This window comes from Schistocerca americana, chromosome X (assembly GCF_021461395.2).
Source record: "Schistocerca americana isolate TAMUIC-IGC-003095 chromosome X, iqSchAmer2.1, whole genome shotgun sequence".
Classification (NCBI taxonomy): Eukaryota; Metazoa; Arthropoda; class Insecta; order Orthoptera; family Acrididae; genus Schistocerca; species Schistocerca americana.
Window position 1 is genome coordinate 893,338,512 of NC_060130.1, and position 19,784 is coordinate 893,358,295.

Consider the following 19,784-nt stretch of genomic DNA (forward strand, 5'->3'; position numbering starts at 1 on the left):
CATTGGAACAACCGAAATAAAATGTTCAAACGTACTTACGTTCTGTATTTTAATTTAAAAACCTACCTGTTACCAACTGTTCGTCTAAAATTGTGAGCCGTATGTTTGTGACTATTACAGCGCCATCTATCACAAAGCGAAAAAAGTGGTCCAACTAAAACATTCATATTTCTTTACGTACTACACGAGTATGTAATAAAAAATAGGGGTTCCTATTAAAAAAAAAAAAAAAAAAAAAACGCAGTTGATAGCCGTTTGACTTACGGCAGCGACATCTAGCGGGCCAACCATAGCGCCATCTGGTTCCCCCTTCAAGCTAGACAAGTTTCGTTCTTTGTAGTTTTTTCGTTTAATGCTTATTTCGTGAGATATTTGGCCCGGTCACGATCAATGGACCACCCTGTATAATCAAAGGAAACTGAGGATATATGGGCGAATTTTCAGTGAGTGCTTTCGGTATTGCTAATTCATATTTCCTTACGGTTGAAGACTGCATAAGAGTGTATAGTGGCTACGTATAAACTACGACGTGTGAAGAATTCATTGAAATTATGTTATTCACTATCGTCCATAGACTCACGAAACGCCAAGGAGTAACAGGCGCAGACAGTCCACTCCCACGCTGGCAGCAGCGGTATATTTGGACGGCGCAGCATTCCCGCCTGCTCCCAGTCGGTGCCGGCCGACGACGCGACTGTGGAGTCAGCCTGAATTATCGTTGGGGACAGCTCGGCCCGAAACAAGAATAGCCAATAGCATTCGGGTCGGATCACGTGTCGTCACTCGCTTGCTGCTTCGGAGACTCCATACTGGATTTCACCGTATTCTGTTGTTTCTGTCTTACAATCAGACGCGGTCCTACACGGAGCTGCAAGGGGTGCACCGCAACCGGCGCCGGCTCCGGTAGGGCGCCGAATGCTGAACGATCGATCACTCAGCTAATTATTAATTTGTACTCTCAGCCTTCAAAACAGCTGTGACTCACATGTTCATTGGGCCCTCCTCTATGTACATTTAGTTTTGAATGAGTTTAATTCCAGTATTTACGAATTTATCTACCACACTTAGAAGTTATCTAACATTACTAATCTCAGTAGCTCACAGTGAAAGATATTTTTCTAAATTAAAAATGATAAAAAATGGTCTCAAGTCGGCGTTGTTGCAAAGTAGACTAACCTTTTTACCTTTGATTAGTATTGAACACGATATCAGTGTTGAAATCAGTGACTTTGTCACCGATTTTGTGTACAGAAAAGCTTGCAAAGTGGCTTTTCTATAGTTTTTCTTGTTATATTATTATTATTATTATTATTATTATTATTATTATTATTATTATTCACGTATGGGCCCAACAGGACCACGCGAGGTACAATCCATCAATGTCACCTTGGATGGTTGGCCTTCCTTTGTGTCCAAATTTGTTTCATCCTTTCAGTATGAAGTGTCTCTCTTTCATCAGACCACGGTGTTCCAGTTTGTTTTCTAATTTCCCTCTGACCAACTTTCCAAGGAAATATCTTTAGCCTGAATGTTTTTCTACCTCTAACGTCTGCCAGAGTTAAACCAGCTACTTTAAGGATCCTCCTGATCCATTTAATTGGCTCATTTTTGGCCCTAATTCTGTTTTCGTAGAATTCTACTATTTGTTTTCTCAACCTAGTGGGTGCCATGCCAATGATCCCATAAAGTGTAAGTCTTCGTTTCCACATGTCACCATATATGTCTGCGTATTCTTCTACTTCCTTATTACTTTTAAGCCTATAAGTCTCTCCACCAGTAAGTTTGGGCCTAATATTTTCCTAATAATCTTTCTTTCTTCTCTTTTAAATTTCTTAAATATCCCTCTTTCTATTTAAAATTAAAGTTTCTGCTCCATAAAAACATTCAGGTTTGATTCCAGTGCTGCAATGCCTGAGTTTACTGAATTAAGAAAGTGGTTTTTTATTATAAATATTTTGTGTTAATCTCTGCCCCATAAAGATATTCAGGTTTGATAACAGTGCTGCAATGCCTGAGTTTACTGGATTTAGGAAGCGATTTTTATTATAAATATTTTGTGTTAATCTGAACGCAACTGCCATTTTTTGAGAGCGATCTTCGTTTGTAGCTTTTACCAGACCGTTTTCTTGTATGATTCCCCCAAGTATTTAAACTGAGAAACCCTTTTTATTTTCCGATATTTTATATTGAAAAACTTTGGTGCTTATTTGTTGCACGTCATGTATTCCGTTTTTTCGAATGATATTTGTAGTCCTACATTTTCTGCAATTTCTTTAAGAATTTCAGTTTGTTTTTCAGCTGTGGTAACAGTCCTAGTTTAAATTGTCAGATCATCTGCAAAAGCGAGGCAATCTACTCTTATATTACTTGTTATTTTCTTTTTAAACTGAATGAGCAATTCCATTTTTGGTTTGTAAGTGCGATAATAAATTAAGATTCAATGCTATGTGTTTTTTCCTAAATCCTAAAACAAAATTACGGTAACAAATTTTTGAATAGTAGGAATGAATTAGTTGCCCCGCTAGTCAATTTCACCAACTGGAGGGTGGGCTGAGGGGGAGGGGGGAGGGGTGAGGGCAAGATCAGAGGGTGAGTCAGATGAAAACCTTAAATTTGTAATAACAAATCGAAATTTCGCGCCGTTATCCTGTAAGTTGGTAAGCGTGCTACAAACAGTGTGCAGAATGGCCTGTAGGTGGCAGCATAGTGCAAATGCACACATACCGTCGCACTATCAGTATAAAGATGGCCGCCCCACTTGCGACTTGCACCAGGAAATAACAGCGTTCTGTTTCCAGAATGAGATTTTCACTCTGCAGCGGAGTGTGCGCTGGTATGAAACTTCCTGGCAGATTAAAACTGTGTGCCCGACCAAGACTCGAACTCGGGACCTTTGGCTTTCGCGGGCAGGTGCTCTACCATCTGAGCTACCGAAGCACGACTCACGCCCGGTACTCACAGCTATACTTCTGCCAGTATCTCGTCTCCTACCTTCCAAACTTCACAGAAGCTCTCCTGCGAACCTTGCAGAACTAGCACTCCTGAAAGAAAGGATATTGCGGAGACATGGCTTAGCCACAGCCTGGGGGATGTTTCCAGAATGAGAGTTTCACTCTGCAAGGTTCGCAGGAGAGCTTCTGTAAAGTTTGGAAGGTAGGAGACGAGGTACTGGCAGAGGTAAAGCTGTGAGTACCAGGCGTGGGTCGTGCTTCGGTAGCTCAGTTGGTAGAGCACTTGCCCGCGAAAGGCAAAGGTCCCGAGTTCGAGTCTCGGTCGGGCACACAGTTTTAATCTGTCAGGAAGTTTCAGCGTTCTGTTACTCGGTTTTTGCGTAGTGAAGGTGTGAAACCTATTGAAATTCATCGGCAAATGAAGGTTCAGTACGGTGATGCATGTTTGTCACACCAGCAGGTCTACGAATGGAGTAGGAAGTTCGCAAATGGTGTGACTTCAGTGGAAGATGCTCCTCGTCCAGGTCAGGCACAACGAGTTGTGACTCCACAGAACATTGCAGCAGTTGAAGCCATAGTGAACGAAAACCGCCGAGTGACACTGAATGACATTGCAGCATGCTTACAAACTAGTCATGCGTCAAACACACCACATTGTGCATGATATGCTCCATTTTCACAAAGTGTCTGCAAGATGGGTGCCATGGCAGCTGACTCCTGAAATGAGAGAACGATGTGTTGATGCTTGTGAAGAACTTCTTAGGCACTTTAAACGAGAAGGTGATGGCTCTCTTGCAAGAATCGTTACTGGGGACGAAACCTGGGTTCACTTCCACCAACCGGAAACGAAGAGAGCGAGGAAGGAATGGCACCATTCCTCATCACCAAAACCAAAGAAGTTTCGAACAGAACCATCAGCAGGGAAGGCTATGCTGGCTCTCTTTTGGGACGAAAAAGGCGTCATTTTGGAGCATTACAAGCCTAGAGTGACCACTGTCACCAGTGCATCATACACAGATCTCCTAAAAAATCATCTGCGGCCTGCAAACAAATCAAAGCGACGTGAATTGCTGTCAGAAGGTGTCCTTTTGCAACATGACAATGCAAAGCCCCACACTGCCCATACAACAGTAGCAACAATCACAGACCTGCATTTTGAGTGTCTTCCTCATCCACCATACTCACCAGACCTTGCCCCAAGTGATTTCCATATGTTTGGACCACTCAAAGACGCAATGGGAAGAAAGAAGTTCCGTTCTGATGAAGAGGTAGGCCACGCAGTGCATGAGTGGTTGCGCGGACTACCAAAAGAATTTTCTTCTAAAGGAATTTATGCACTTTGTAAGTGCTGGAGGACTTGCATTTAGCGTGGGGGAGATTGTGTTGAAAAGTGATACAGCTTTGTACCACTTCTGCACAATAAATAATATTTAAAAAATATTTAAGGTTTTCATTTGACTCACCGTCGTAATACTAGTACCCCGGCGGCGGATAAACTAGGACCCTCTCTGATGGTACCTTGCGTATTATGACAGTATGCCGATTCAAGGCAATGGCACATTGAGGATTTATCAGAAACATTTCGTACGATTTCTTACAACTAAATTTCAATTACCGACACATCAGCGGTAGAATGCCTTTAATAGAGCCTAACATCAACACTACGACCAAGTTTTGAATGTCAACAGTGTGGTCTTGTGATTAGAGGCATCTGATAGTGGTGTCGACGGCAGCAGGTTGGCGCCCTGCTATATACCAACATCTTTCTTTCAGTTTTCGCGTTTGTAACTGATTCTGATTCTTTGTTATTCATGCAACAGAAGTATGTCCTGAAATATTCCATATTATTTACATATAAGAGCGTGCTGTCTCTGGAACGAGTTTATTCTATTTTGTGACTTCAGTTCGATTAAAAACGAAAGATGAAACTCCTGCAAGTGAAACGACCAGCAAAGATATTTTTAGTCTCGCTTGTTACGAATACTTTGATGTTTACTCATATGTCGTGATTTCCGAGGGTGTGGTTAGGCAGGAATCTAACAAGGGAAACTACCATCGCACCCCCTCCCCCCCCCCCCCCCAGATTTAGTGGTAAGATGGTCCAGTGGATAGCCTGTCAAAAATTGAACACAGATCAAGCATGAAGATACGAATACGGTGTATTGACTGTGGGAAAGAAACCCAGAAACAGTGCACAGTCTAAGAAAGAGAATTACAGTATAGGTGAGCGGCAGTCAGCAATCGCATCATGGTGTTCGTGGTGTTGGACTCCCAAGGGGCGAGCCGTGTTCAAAACTCCATCGTGCTTTTTTTTTTTTCCCCCACAACATTATGAACTGTCGGTCCCGTCATTGAAATACACTCCTGGAAATGGAAAAAAGAACACATTGACACCGGTGTGTCAGACCCACCATACTTGCTCCGGACACTGCGAGAGGGCTGTACAAGCAATGATCACACGCACGGCACAGCGGACACACCAGGAACCGCGGTGTTGGCCGTCGAATGGCGCTAGCTGCGCAGCATTTGTGCACCGCCGCCGTCAGTGTCAGCCAGTTTGCCGTGGCATACGGAGCTCCATTGCAGTCTTTAACACTGGTAGCATGCCGCGACAGCGTGGACGTGAACCGTATGTGCAGTTGACGGACTTTGAGCGAGGGCGTATAGTGGGCATGCGGGAGGCCGGGTGGACGTACCGCCGAATTGCTCAACACGTGGGGCGTGAGGTCTCCACAGTACATCGATGTTGTCGCCAGTGGTCGGCGGAAGGTGCACGTGCCCGTCGACCTGGGACCGGACCGCAGCGACGCACGGATGCACGCCAAGACCGTAGGATCCTACGCAGTGCCGTAGGGGACCGCACCGCCACTTCCCAGCAAATTAGGGACACTGTTGCTCCTGGGGTATCGGCGAGGACCATTCGCAACCGTCTCCATGAAGCTGGGCTACGGTCCCGCACACCGTTAGGCCGTCTTCCGCTCACGCCCCAACATCGTGCAGCCCGCCTCCAGTGGTGTCGCGACAGGCGTGAATGGAGGGACGAATGGAGACGTGTCGTCTTCAGCGATGAGAGTCGCTTCTGCCTTGGTGCCAATGATGGTCGTATGCGTGTTTGGCGCCGTGCAGGTGAGCGCCACGATCAGGACTGCATACGACCGAGGCACACAGGGCCAACACCCGGCATCATGGTGTGGGGAGCGATCTCCTACACTGGCCGTACACCACTGGTGATCGTCGAGGGGACACTGAATAGTGCACGGTACATCCAAACCGTCATCGAACCCATCGTTCTACCATTCCTAGACCGGCAAGGGAACTTGCTGTTCCAACAGGACAATGCACGTCCGCATGTATCCCGTGCCACCCAACGTGCTCTAGAAGGTGTAAGTCAACTACCCTGGCCAGCAAGATCTCCGGATCTGTCCCCCATTGAGCATGTTTGGGACTGGATGAAGCGTCGTCTCACGCGGTCTGCACGTCCAGCACGAACGCTGGTCCAACTGAGGCGCCAGGTGGAAATGGCATGGCAAGCCGTTCCACAGGACTACATCCAGCATCTCTACGATCGTCTTCATGGGAGAATAGCAGCCTGCATTGCTGCGAAAGGCGGATATACACTGTACTAGTGCCGACATTGTGCATGCTCTGTTGCCTGTGTCTATGTGCCTGTGGTTCTGTCAGTGTGATCATGTGATGTATCTGACCCCAGGAATGTGTCAATAAAGTTTCCCCTTCCTGGGACAATGAATTCACGGTGTTCTTATTTCAATTTCCAGGAGTGTATTTGTTCTCTTTGTGTAGTCTTGGCAGTTGTCATACTATACACTGGTTATAGAATATGGCCGGCGGTGTGGCCGTGCGGTTCTAGGCGCTAGTCTGGAACCGGGGGACCGCTACGGGCGCAGGTTCAAATCCTGCCTCGGGCATGGATGTGTGTGATGTCCTTAGCTTAGTTAGGTTTAATTAGTTCTAAGTTCTAGGCGACTGATGACCTCAGAAGTTAAGTCGCATAGTGCTCAGAGCCATTTGAACCATTTCTCATTAATGCCGTGTAAGAGACAGCTGATGTGTTTCCCGGTGGAGGATTCGGTTGACTTGTCGCCTTGTGATCAAACATTTGCGGTTGCCATTCGAAAGCCATTTCCTTTCGGCTGCTAACAGAGTAGTTCGCAGAATCAACTGCCATTGTAAGTCCCTACCTTACGCCTGGCTGTTGCAAACTGACACGACACAGATAAAAATTTGAATAAGCCGACAGGGAAAAAAAAAAGGCACGTTGGAGGTTTGTACACGGCTCGCCTGCGTGGAAGTCCAATACCGTAACCACATTTTTGTTTTTTTTCCCTTTTTTTATTTTTCTACCACTTTTACATTTTTATTTTTGTACATTCCATTAGGAAAAAAAGAACGGAAATTCATTGATAGGAAGGAAAAATGAACATTTTCTCCATATTTGTGATGTGAGTAGATTAACAAAAATATGTACTATTTGCAATTTCAGTTATGCAATATATGAAAGAAAATTTCATCTTTATATTTCTTCTTTCCAAAGTACTAAACAGCAAAGCGTATGGTACACAAATAACTATCACTTCATTGCTGAAGGAAATTGGCTCTATTGTTCTGCGAGAGAAAAGAAATGTAAGAAAACAAAAGGGAAAATAAAACTGCCTTCTGCATTTTTAAGCGCCTGGAATAGTATCTTAAAATTTTGAGTAGAGCAAAAATCTCAGGAAGCAACTAGGGTTCGTACATAGAGCTCAGTGCCAACCTCTACTATCCGAAATACTGGACGTTAATTATCTAACTGTTGATGTTCAGCGTACTTCCAAATGACTTCCTGTACTCACGATGTTAGCTTATTCTAAGGTGTTCATTTTCGATACAAGAGTAATAATCTATGAAAGTAGCATGCCTATTCTGCGTGATAAACAATGGGGTGTGGCCTACGATCCACGTTGCAGAGTTGTTATTTGCTCGTTGATATTTCGGTTTTTGTGGCTGAAGGATCTCTAAAAGGTCTATACTATTGGGCGTCGTACGGTCTACCACCGACAACCTATGACGAAGAAATGTAATTTCTTCTGCATGTCCACAGGCATCGACTCCATTGGGGCCTGACAGGGCCCGAGCTCCCTCAAAAATTCGTTAATTTAAGAAAATTATTAGTTAGATTATGCTTTTTAAAATCACAAAATTATGTTGGAATTTTTTATTTTCCTTGTTTGACGAAAGTTACCTTTTAAGATACATTCAGTACTGAGTTAAAACAAATAGTAAGCAGGTTAACTGAAAACGAGTGGTGTGAATCATGATAGTGTTACGGTGCTGCGGGCACACTTAGAATTTGTCCCGGTGCGCGAACCTTCGGGTAAAGTCTGGAGCCGGTGGGTGTGGCCGTGGCGACATCAAAAGGGCTGGAGCAGAAGCGCCTGGAACGCTCCGCCTCACGTCGCCTTCATGCTTCGAGACATTACGACGCCGCGGCTATATAAAGCCCACCCTGCTGTCGCAGTCATTCAGTGTGGATAGTTTCGTTCAGTGCATGCTGCAGACGTGTTTAGTGTTCCGAATTTAGTGTCTAGTGGACTATTTTATATGACTATATTTAATTCGTTTACTTTAGTCTCTTAGTGTATTGTTAATTAAGTTTGCAATGGATAAATTTGTTACCAAAGAGGCGCGCTTGGAAGTTGATGATACTGCAAGTCAACCTCCAACAATTATTGCGTCGTCAATTGCTTCGTCGTCTTCGGGGGAGAACTGTTCACAGCCGAAACCTCGACAATCCGGCAAGGGAAGATCAGTTCAGAAGTCTTCATCAAATATACATGGTTAGAATATGAAGCATCTACCGAAAAAGTTTTCTGCAAAACCTGCAAAGAGGCAGATGCTAAAAATCTATTACAATTTTCTTTAAAAAAGAGATGCATTTACTTCCATAAGGTTTTCTAAATGAAAAAAAGCTTTGAAAAAATTTCGTCTTCATGAAAATACGTTTACGCAGAAAGAAGATGTTCTGAAACTAAATTCTATCACCAACCGAAATGTGGCTTCCCAACTGAATGAACAGTTAGACAGTGATAAGAAGAAAGGCCATTTAACTCTTGAGACAATTTTTACTACCGTGCAATTTCTATGGCGACAAGGACTAGCAATCAGAGGGCACGAAGATGTAAACTCAATTTTTTTTTCAATTGTTGGAACTCCGAAATAATGACATACCTGAATTTAAAGATTGGTTAGGGCGTTCGGGATATAAGTGGACGTCCCTCGATAGTCGAAACGAGATCATTGATCTACTAGGGAAGTCTGTGTTGAGAAAGGTATTGGCTTCAACCAAGAAGACTGAATATTTTTCTATTATGGTTGACGAAATAAATGATTCTTCGATTTACGAACAAGTGTCATTTTGTATTCGTACTGTCGATGATTCCTTAATCGCCAACGAAGACTTTATTGGCTTCTACGTGACCCCCAACACTGAATCACAAACTCTGTTTAGTATTTTAAAAGATGTTTTTGCTCGTCTTGATTTGTCAATGGATAACTTACGAGGACAGTGCTATGATGGTGCCTTGGATATGAGAGGTAAGTTCAAAGGACTGAAAAAGTTAGTTTAGGATATACAACCAAAAGCACGTTATGTGCACTGCACTGCTCACAGTTTAGACTTGGCAGTTGCAGACAGTCTCCGCCATCTTACGTCTATGAGAGATATTATGGTTTTAGCCAAGAACTTAATAAAGGCCGCAAGGGAATCCAACAAAAGGATGGGACTTTTCAGAAGCATACGCTGTGAGAGCGCCAACGGCGAAGCTGGTCTACGACCCCTTTGCCCGGCTCGATGGACTATGGGAGCTTCTAGTATCTTGAGAATATTGAAAAACTTTGAAGAACTTCTAGAGTTTTTTTTAAACATTTTTTGCAGAGGACAAAACAGAGGCAGGTTACACATGTGCAGGCTACCTTGAGTCAATGTTACAATTGCAGACTTATTTCTTTTTAAGTCTTTATTGCCATGCAATGAACTCAGTAGACGATGTCAATGAAAAAATTCAATGCCCTCATCTAAGTGTAGCTGATCTGGAAAAAATGTATGAGGGCTTGATTTGCATATTGAATGAAAGGCGTGATAGTTTTGAATGCTTTTGGGAATTGTGTTTAGAAGGAAAACCTTCACAAGTATATGATTCTTCGCTTCCTTGGAATCAAACTATACCAAAGAAGTATGAAAACAACGAAGTCAGCTCACCGCACACTTTCAAAACCCCAAAGGAATACCACAAAGCTATTTACATTGAACTTTTTCAGAAACGGTGCAATCTAGCATTACTGAGAGGTTTGCTTCAACTGGCCTCACACAGGTCATTGCAGTTGAACAAGAGTGCTTGCTTTTAGTAAACAGAGGTGAAACAAATTTGGAAAAATCAACTGAGTTTTTCTAAAATGATAGATTTTGAGAGACTGCGCTTACACTTGAATATGTTAGCTGATATCGCGAATAAAAAAACAACTGGTCTTAAAAAACATGCGTGATATAAGAAAGTACGTTACACAAGAGCCTGCAGTTGGAGAACTGTTATGTGAGGTAGTGAAGTGCATTAAGCTTCTCCAAGTACACTCCTGGAAATGGAAAAAAGAACACATTGACACCGGTGTGTCAGACCCACCATACTTGCTCCGGACACTGCGAGAGGGCTGTACAAGCAATGATCACACGTACGGCACAGCGGACACACCAGGAACCGCGGTGTTGGCCGTCGAATGGCGCTAGCTGCGCAGCATTTGTGCACCGCCGCCGCCAGTGTCAGCCAGTTTGCCGTGGCATACGGAGCTCCATCGCAGTCTTTAACACTGGTAGCATGCCGCGACAGCGTGGACGTGAACCGTATGTGCAGTTGACGGACTTTGAGCGAGGGCGTATAGTGGGCATGCGGGAGGCCGGGTGGACGTACCGCCGAATTGCTCAACACGTGGGGCGTGAGGTCTCCACAGTACATCGATGTTGTCGCCAGTGGTCGGCGGAAGGTGCACGTGCCCGTCGACCTGGGACCGGACCGCAGCGACGCACGGATGCACGCCAAGACCGTAGGATCCTACGCAGTGCCGTAGGGGACCGCACCGCCACTTCCCAGCAAATTAGGGACACTGTTGCTCCTGGGGTATCGGCGAGGACCATTCGCAACCGTCTCCATGAAGCTGGGCTACGGTCCCGCACACCGTTAGGCCGTCTTCCGCTCACGCCCCAACATCGTGCAGCCCGCCTCCAGTGGTGTCGCGACAGGCGTGAATGGAGGGACGAATGGAGACGTGTCGTCTTCAGCGATGAGAGTCGCTTCTGCCTTGGTGCCAATGACGGTCGTATGCGTGTTTGGCGCCGTGCAGGTGAGCGCCACAATCAGGACTGCATACGACCGAGGCACACAGGGCCAACACCCGGCATCATGGTGTGGGGAGCGATCTCCTACACTGGCCGTACACCACTGGTGATCGTCGAGGGGACACTGAATAGTGCACGGTACATCCAAACCGTCATCGAACCCATCGTTCTACCATTCCTAGACCGGCAAGGGAACTTGCTGTTCCAACAGGACAATGCACGTCCGCATGTATCCCGTGCCACCCAACGTGCTCTAGAAGGTGTAAGTCAACTACCCTGGCCAGCAAGATCTCCGGATCTGTCCCCCATTGAGCATGTTTGGGACTGGATGAAGCGTCGTCTCACGCGGTCTGCACGTCCAGCACGAACGCTGGTCCAACTGAGGCGCCAGGTGGAAATGGCATGGCAAGCCGTTCCACAGGACTACATCCAGCATCTCTACGATCGTCTCCATGGGAGAATAGCAGCCTGCATTGCTGCGAAAGGTGGATATACACTGTACTAGTGCCGACATTGTGCATCCTCTGTTGCCTGTGTCTATGTGCCTGTGGTTCTGTCAGTGTGATCATGTGATGTATCTGACCCCAGGAATGTGTCAATAAAGTTTCCCCTTCCTGGGACAATGAATTCCCGGTGTTCTTATTTCAATTTCCAGGAGTGTAGTTCCAATCACGACAGCAACAGCAGAACGGTCATTTAGCGCCCTTAGACGTCTGAAGTCATATCTCCGATCAACAATGGGACAGAAGCGATTGAACAACTCGGCTGTTCTTCATGCCCACCACGATGTTTTGGATGAATTGGATATCCGACCAGTCATCAACGACTTTATATTCAGTAATCCAGTCAGACGGTCGACATTTGCACTTTTCTAAAGGCACAAAAATGGTTCAAATGGCTCTAAGGACTATGGGACTTAACATCTGAGGTCATCAGTACCCTAGACTTAGAACTACTTAAACCTAGCTAACCTAAGGATATCACACACATCCATGCCCGAGGCAGGATTCGAACCTGCGACCGTAGCATTTTATCATTCTCACTTTTTAGTAAAATACTAAGATCATTCTTGTTTGAGCACTGTTTCTACCTAGTGGCAGAATTTTTAGAAAATGTGAACTACAAGGCTAAAAAAAAGTACAAAATATCTTACTGCACGTAGTGCAAGCTCTCTTGTAGATAAAACCAGCCCAGCACCCACTTATATTTTCATAAAATCGAATATTGTTAACTATACATGTATTAAATTAATAAGAAAGTCTCAGAACCTATTAGAAAGCATGAAAGTGAGTAGAGAAAAATTAGATGTAGAGAGGCGTGAACCTGCAACACATCACGCATGAATCTGTTACACTCTATTCATTAGGCTACAGTGAACTTCCGTAACGCGGCACATTATCTTGTATGTTACTGTGTTCTACGGCTTTACTCGGTGATATTAACTGACATGTGATTACAATAAATTGTACGAAGAAAAATGTGTTTTGATGGATCTTCAATGTGCCGTTGCCTTGAAACAGCATACTTTCATTACACGCAAGTTACAATTCAAAAATTATTTAACCACCAGTATAACGTTTCCCGTCATTTTATGAAAACAAATCGTACCAATAAATGGGTTTTCGAGAGAACAGTTTGCTGGTGCTTTGAAACGGCATATATTCATGGGACGTAAGTTATTATATAAAACCCACCAAATATGGGCTTCAAGTGAAAGCCAATGTGGAGACTCCAGAATCTGTACTAGAACTCCTATATAAAGGTTGAATCGTCCGCCATGTTTTCCCCATCTATGAGCATTCGGCAATGTTTACCTTGTGGGTGGTTAACCTATTCAAGAAACTTTTTTACAGTGTTTCTTATAAAATATTTGAGGTTCATGCGAAGACTCGGAACTTGAGTGTTAATTAAAAATATTACCAAACACCAACAGTAAATTTTGTGTATCTGGAAGTCACGTTGTTATTAGGTGTATTTATCATGAATATAAAAATAAGACAGAAAATTTGATGTTTGTTGACTTGTGGTCAAAATTTTATTGTTTGAATGTTATGTTACTTCGGCAGGTTCTCTCACCTTGACTAACCTGCTATAAAAATATCTTAATTATCTTTCGTTTACCGTACATATATAAGAAATGGGGTTAAGTATTATTCAGTTTCTGTATGTATGTTTATGATACCGATTTATCAATACATCACAATAAATATGTCTTCAGTATGCCAAGTGCAAAAATATCACAGGAACCGAAAATTTTGAAACGCACTGCTTCAGTGTAGCTTTCGACTGGGGAAGAAACGCAACTGTATATGACTGGTTCCATGTTTGTAACTACCCTTATTAACATATACTTAAAATACATAATTGAGCACCAGGTCTTGCTTTCTAATTGTCTCTGCAGCGATTTATTGCCCATCTTGTGCCTTGTTAGGGGTCACTTGGAAATCTAAATATGCGAAAACCATTTTTGTAATGATTAGTGCAGTTTAGAACTGAGCACTCACCAATATTTACGACGAATTCTTCAATACATTTAATTATAAATCTCCATTCGTATCGTGTTACGTATGCCATGTTTTTCTAAACTTTGGGAAAACATGGCGGGCAGTTCAGCTCAGGTTATAGGAGTCTAATCTGTACTGAAACGTAGGTGGCGTTGGTCTACGTTCAAACACACATTCAGAATATCTACACTCCTGGAAATGGAAAAAAGAACACATTGACACCGGTGTGTCAGACCCACCATACTTGCTCCGGACACTGCGAGAGGGCTGTACAAGCAATGATCACACGCACGGCACAGCGGACACACCAGGAACCGCGGTGTTGGCCGTCGAATGGCGCTAGCTGCGCAGCATTTGTGCACCGCCGCCGTCAGTGACAGCCAGTTTGCCGTGGCATACGGAGCTCCATTGCAGTCTTTAACACTGGTAGCATGCCGCGACAGCGTGGACGTGAACCGTATGTGCAGTTGACGGACTTTGAGCGAGGGCGTATAGTGGGCATGCGGGAGGCCGGGTGGACGTACCGCCGAATTGCTCAACACGTGGGGCGTGAGGTCTCCACAGTACATCGATGTTGTCGCCAGTGGTCGGCGGAAGGTGCACGTGCCCGTCGACCTGGGACCGGACCGCAGCGACGCAGGGATGCACGTCAAGACCGTAGGATCCTACGCAGTGCCGTAGGGGACCGCACCGCCACTTCCCAGCAAATTAGGGACACTGTTGCTCCTGGGGTATCGGCGAGGACCATTCGCAACCGTCTCCATGAAGCTGGGCTACGGTCCCGCACACCGTTAGGCCATCTTCCGCTCACGCCCCAACATCGTGCAGCCCGCCTCCAGTGGTGTCGCGACAGGCGTGAATGGAGGGACGAATGGAGACGTGTCGTCTTCAGCGATGAGAGTCGCTTCTGCCTTGGTGCCAATGATGGTCGTATGCGTGTTTGGCGCCGTGCAGGTGAGCGCCACGATCAGGACTGCATACGACCGAGGCACACAGGGCCAACACCCGGCATCATGGTGTGGGGAGCGATCTCCTACACTGGCCGTACACCACTGGTGATCGTCGAGGGGACACTGAATAGTGCACGGTACATCCAAACCGTCATCGAACCCATCGTTCTACCATTCCTAGACCGGCAAGGGAACTTGCTGTTCCAACAGGACAATGCACGTCCGCATGTATCCCGTGCCACCCAACGTGCTCTAGAAGGTGTAAGTCAACTACCCTGGCCAGCAAGATCTCCGGATCTGTCCCCCATTGAGCATGTTTGGGACTGGATGAAGCGTCGTCTCATGCGGTCTGCACGTCCAGCACGAACGCTGGTCCAACTGAGGCGCCAGGTGGAAATGGCATGGCAAGCCGTTCCACAGGACTACATCCAGCATCTCTACGATCGTCTCCATGGGAGAATAGCAGCCTGCATTGCTGCGAAAGGTGGATATACACTGTACTAGTGCCGACATTGTGCATGCTCTGTTGCCTGTGTCTATGTGCCTGTGGTTCTGTCAGTGTGATCATGTGATGTATCTGACCCCAGGAATGTGTCAATAAAGTTTCCCCTTCCTGGGACAATGAATTCACGGTGTTCTTATTTCAATTTCCAGGAGTGTATCATGCTTGATATTGCTCCGTATCCAACGTACTTTTTCCACGCTATGACGTCAGAAACTAAGCACGCTCATCGTTCACGCCTGAATGGACGGTCCTTGTGCCGATAGTTTTAGTCTCACCACGGTGATACTCTTCGTGAAGGCACTATGATGCGTACATGCCCAGTTTCGACTGCTTGGGGTGTGTATCGACTGTGGTGGTCGTATCTAGTTCTGAGAAGTGGGAGAAGACATATTGGATTTCGTCGTTTAGTTGAAGCTGGTATTTGTTAGGTTTTACACTACAACGTATGTTCTATGGATATATGCTGCTTCAAATACTGAGGATCTCTCGAAAACGCGTTGCTGATTGCACGATTTGTTACAGTTAAATATAAGGTGAAAACGTTTAGGTGGCTGAAGTCTTCAAGATGTCTGAACGAGGAACAGACAAAGTTGCAAGTGTCAACAATGGCGCACTGGGTAGCATGACGGAGCTCGAAAGTGTAGTTGGAGCGCTAGTTCTCGTCTTGCAACTTGTAATATATATATATATATATATATATATATATATATATATATATATATATATATATATATTCGCTTTTCTAAAATATTCGAAGACCTCCTACTCAATTTTTTGCGGAATGTGGAGGATGATACCCTGTACTACCACTAGTCATTTATTTCCTTTCTTGTCACCCATGCACATCGAGCGAGGGGAAAACGACTAACTTTATACCTCCGTACGAGCAAGAAAATATGGTCTGTAATATTCGACGTTTGTACATATAAGAGTGCTCTCTCTCTGCTGTCAGTTGCCATTGTCAATAATTCAGAAATTAAGCATGAAACATGTAATGACAGTAAATGTTAGAAATACGTTGGTCAACAGTCACAACGATACTCCGTATTTACAATCCTTTTATGGTTTCAGAAGCGTGTTACGGTAATACTACATGTATTATCCTGGCGTGCAAAGTACGTATAATTTTGTATATGTAACTAGACAACATTACGTTATGCTTATGGTCCTCAAATGAATAAACAGATCAGTTAAAACTAAGGTCGCATCGAATAAGATGAGGCAAGATGTGATTTATCCACTGATGCGCGACATATAAATACGTTCCCATTTATTAATACTAATGAAGCACGCACAATGATGGCGCATTTGCAGACAGCATTTCTGAAATGAACATAACCTGCGTAGATACGCATTAATGCTTGGAAGTAATTAGATATTGCAAACAGCAACTAGTCACACCATTAAGTTACGGCAACAAGTATACCAGGTGTGAGCTTCACGCCATGGGAGGCTCACGGCCCTCAGTCTCGATATGACCACACAAGTCGATAGATTCCCTAACGGTCGATACTGGGCGCGATACGTCATAGTGACGTCACGGAGAGAAATCACCGCGGCGAACCAGTCTCCTCTGGACGCACAGCGTGCTGCCGTCAGCGGAAGCACGGCTCTGCGTCGCTTGTCGTGGCATAGCATGATGAGCCGCGGCTCTGCATTCGTCACCCAGCAAAGACACGTTTTGCTAAAGAGTGTCAACTGCCCAGCAAAGCACCTCTTCCTGCAATCTCGACAGTGATGATGAGTAAAATGTCCCATCTACAGTCAGTTCCACAAGAAAGTGCACGACATTATCTTTATGAAATAAAAGAGACTATTATATGTCTGCATGAAAATACATGTTATTATTAATTGCACAATCCCCTAATAGTTAATCCTATCGCCGCCATGATCGATTATAGCTTGCCACCTTTTTGGCGTGCTTTTCACGAGATTGTCTGCATATTCTCTCGGTAGCGATCTCCACATCGCCCTGATTTTATATGAAAGCTGCTTCAAAGTACATGTTCGCTTCCCTGTAAGCTTCACATTAATATACGACCAAACATTTTCGATCGGATTTGCGTTCGGAGACATTGCAGGCCAGTCCATCGTGGACACCCCATTGTCTTGTTTCCACGCGGTACAGAGACTGCTGCGATGTTTCGGTCATTATCCTCTTGAAGCACCCAGTCTGCCTTGTTCGAACCAAATACACACACCAAAAAAAGTTTTGGATCACCTCGGTTCCGAGAGTTTCGGAATTTGTACGGAAAAATTGGAATTGAGATCAACAACATAAACATCATTTCCGCCCTTTTTATTGCTCTTGAAAACCACACATTGCATGTTGTACCACCGTACAGCGAGACCTTCAGAGGTGATGGTCCAGATTGCTGTACACATCGGTACCTCTAATACCAAGTAGCACGTCCTCTTGTATTGATGCATGCTTGCATTCGTCGTGGCATACTATCCACAAGTTCATCAAGGCGCTGTTGGTCCAGATTGTCCCACTCCTCAATGGCGATTCGGCGTACTTCTCTCAGAGTGGTTGGTGGGTCACATCGTCCATAAACAGCCCTTTTCAATCTATCCCAGGCATGTCGATAAGGTTCATGTCTGGAGAACATGCTTGCCACTTTAATCGAGCGATGTCGTTATCCTGAAGGAAGTCATTCACAAATTGTGCACTAGGGAGAGGGGCGCGAATTGTCGTCCATGAAGACGAATGCCTCGCCAATACGCTGCCGATATGGTTGCATTAGCGGTTGGAGGATGGCATTCACGTATTGTACAGCCGTTATGGCACCTTCCATGACCATCAACGGCGTACGTCGGCCCCACATAATGCCACCCCAAAACAGCAGGAAACCTCCACCTTGCTGTACTCGCTGGACAGAGTGTGTAAGGCGTTCAGCCTGACCGGGTTGCCTCCAAACACGTCTCTGACGACTGTCTGGCTGAAGGCATATGCGAAACTCATCAGTAAAGAAAACGTGCTGTCAATCCTGGGCAGTCCATGTTGTTGGGCCCATCTGTACCGCGCTGCATCGTGTCGCGGTTGCAATGGACGTCGGGAGTGAACTTGTGCATCATGCAGCCTATTTCGCGTAGCTTGAGTCGTAACACGACGTCCTGCGGCTGCACGAAAAGCATTATTCAACATGGTAGCGTTGCTGTCAGGGTTCCTCCGAGTCATAAACCGTAGGTAGCGGTCATCCACTGCAGTAGTAGCCCTTGGGCGGCCTGAACGAGACGTGTCATCGACAGTTCCTGTCTCTCTGTATCTCCTCCATATCCGAACAACATCGATTTGAAACTTCCTGGCAGATTAAAACTGTGTGCCCGACCGAGACTCGAACTCGGGACCTTTGCCTTTCGCGGGCAAGTGCTCTACCAACTGAGCTACCGAAGCACGACTCACGCCCGGTACTCACAGTTTTACTTCTGCCAGTACCTCGTCTCCTACCTTCCAAACTTTACAGAAGCTCTCCTGCGAACCTTGCAGAACTAGCACTCCTGAAAGAAAGGATATTGCGGAGACATGGCTTAGCCACAGCCTGGGGGATGTTTCCAGAATGAGATTTTCACTCTGCAGCGGAGTGTGCGCTGATATGAAACTTCCTGGCAGATTAAAACTGTGTGCCCGACCGAGACTCGAACTCGGGACCTTTGCCTTTCGCGGGCAAGTGCTCTACCAACTGAGCTACCGAAGCACGACTCACGCCCGGTACTCACAGCTTTACTTCTGCCAGTACCTCGTCTCCTACCTTCCAAACTTTACAGAAGCTCTCCTGCGACAGCTGTTGTATGCTTCACAACGGTAACAGCTGTTGTATGCTTAACACATAGATCTTTTTACAGACGCACCAATCTCTACTAACATTTGCCTGCTATCTTTTCCGAGTTCTGTTTTGAACCGAGAGTGCAACAGCCTTTGCTAGGCATTTTCTGAATTTCGGTGTTATACCACGCTGGGTCTTCTCAGTCCTTAATCCACTTAGTTACTAGTCACATAGCTCTCCAGAGCGAAATTTACAACTAAACTAGGCCCATAATTCCTCTATGTCCATTGCACTGGAACTAAAAGATGTCGGTGATGAGGATGAAATGATGATGAGGACAACACAACACCCAGTCCACAAGCGAAGAAAATCTCCAACCCGGGCCCGCTGCATGGGAGGCAAAGCACGTTACCATCCAGCTAAGCAGGCAGACTAAATGATGCCCATTCATTGTCTAAATAGGATATCAACAATTGTTTATCTGCTCTTTCCAGTATAAATACTCACCTAGCCTTCTTGATGTATTTAGTAACCATAGTCGCTATGACGACATCATGATCACTAATCCCCGTCTCTGTACTGACGCCGTCGATAAGGTAGCTACAACATCTAAAACATTTCCATCGTGTATGGGTTGTCGAGCTATCTGCTCAAGACAGTTTTAGTAAAACGTGTTTAAAAGTACGTCGCATGACTGTCTGTCTGTACCTCCTGCAACGAATCC

At 45.2% G+C, this 19,784-nt stretch overlaps 1 protein-coding gene across 9 annotated transcripts in view; it reads right to left on the reverse strand.

Annotated features, from left to right (window-relative positions):
- The window catches only part of LOC124555062 (battenin), a 244,701-nt gene that overhangs the window by 206,985 nt on the left and 17,932 nt on the right, over nt 1–19,784 (reverse strand). Inside the window, exon 1 of one of the 9 annotated variants that reach the window (XM_047128841.1) lies at nt 581–688. The exons of the other annotated variants lie outside the window; for them this stretch is intronic. The gene's annotated coding sequence lies outside the window, so the exon portion shown is untranslated. Of the gene's footprint in view, nt 1–580; nt 689–19,784 lie in introns of those variants that run through there. 9 annotated transcript variants of the gene reach the window in all.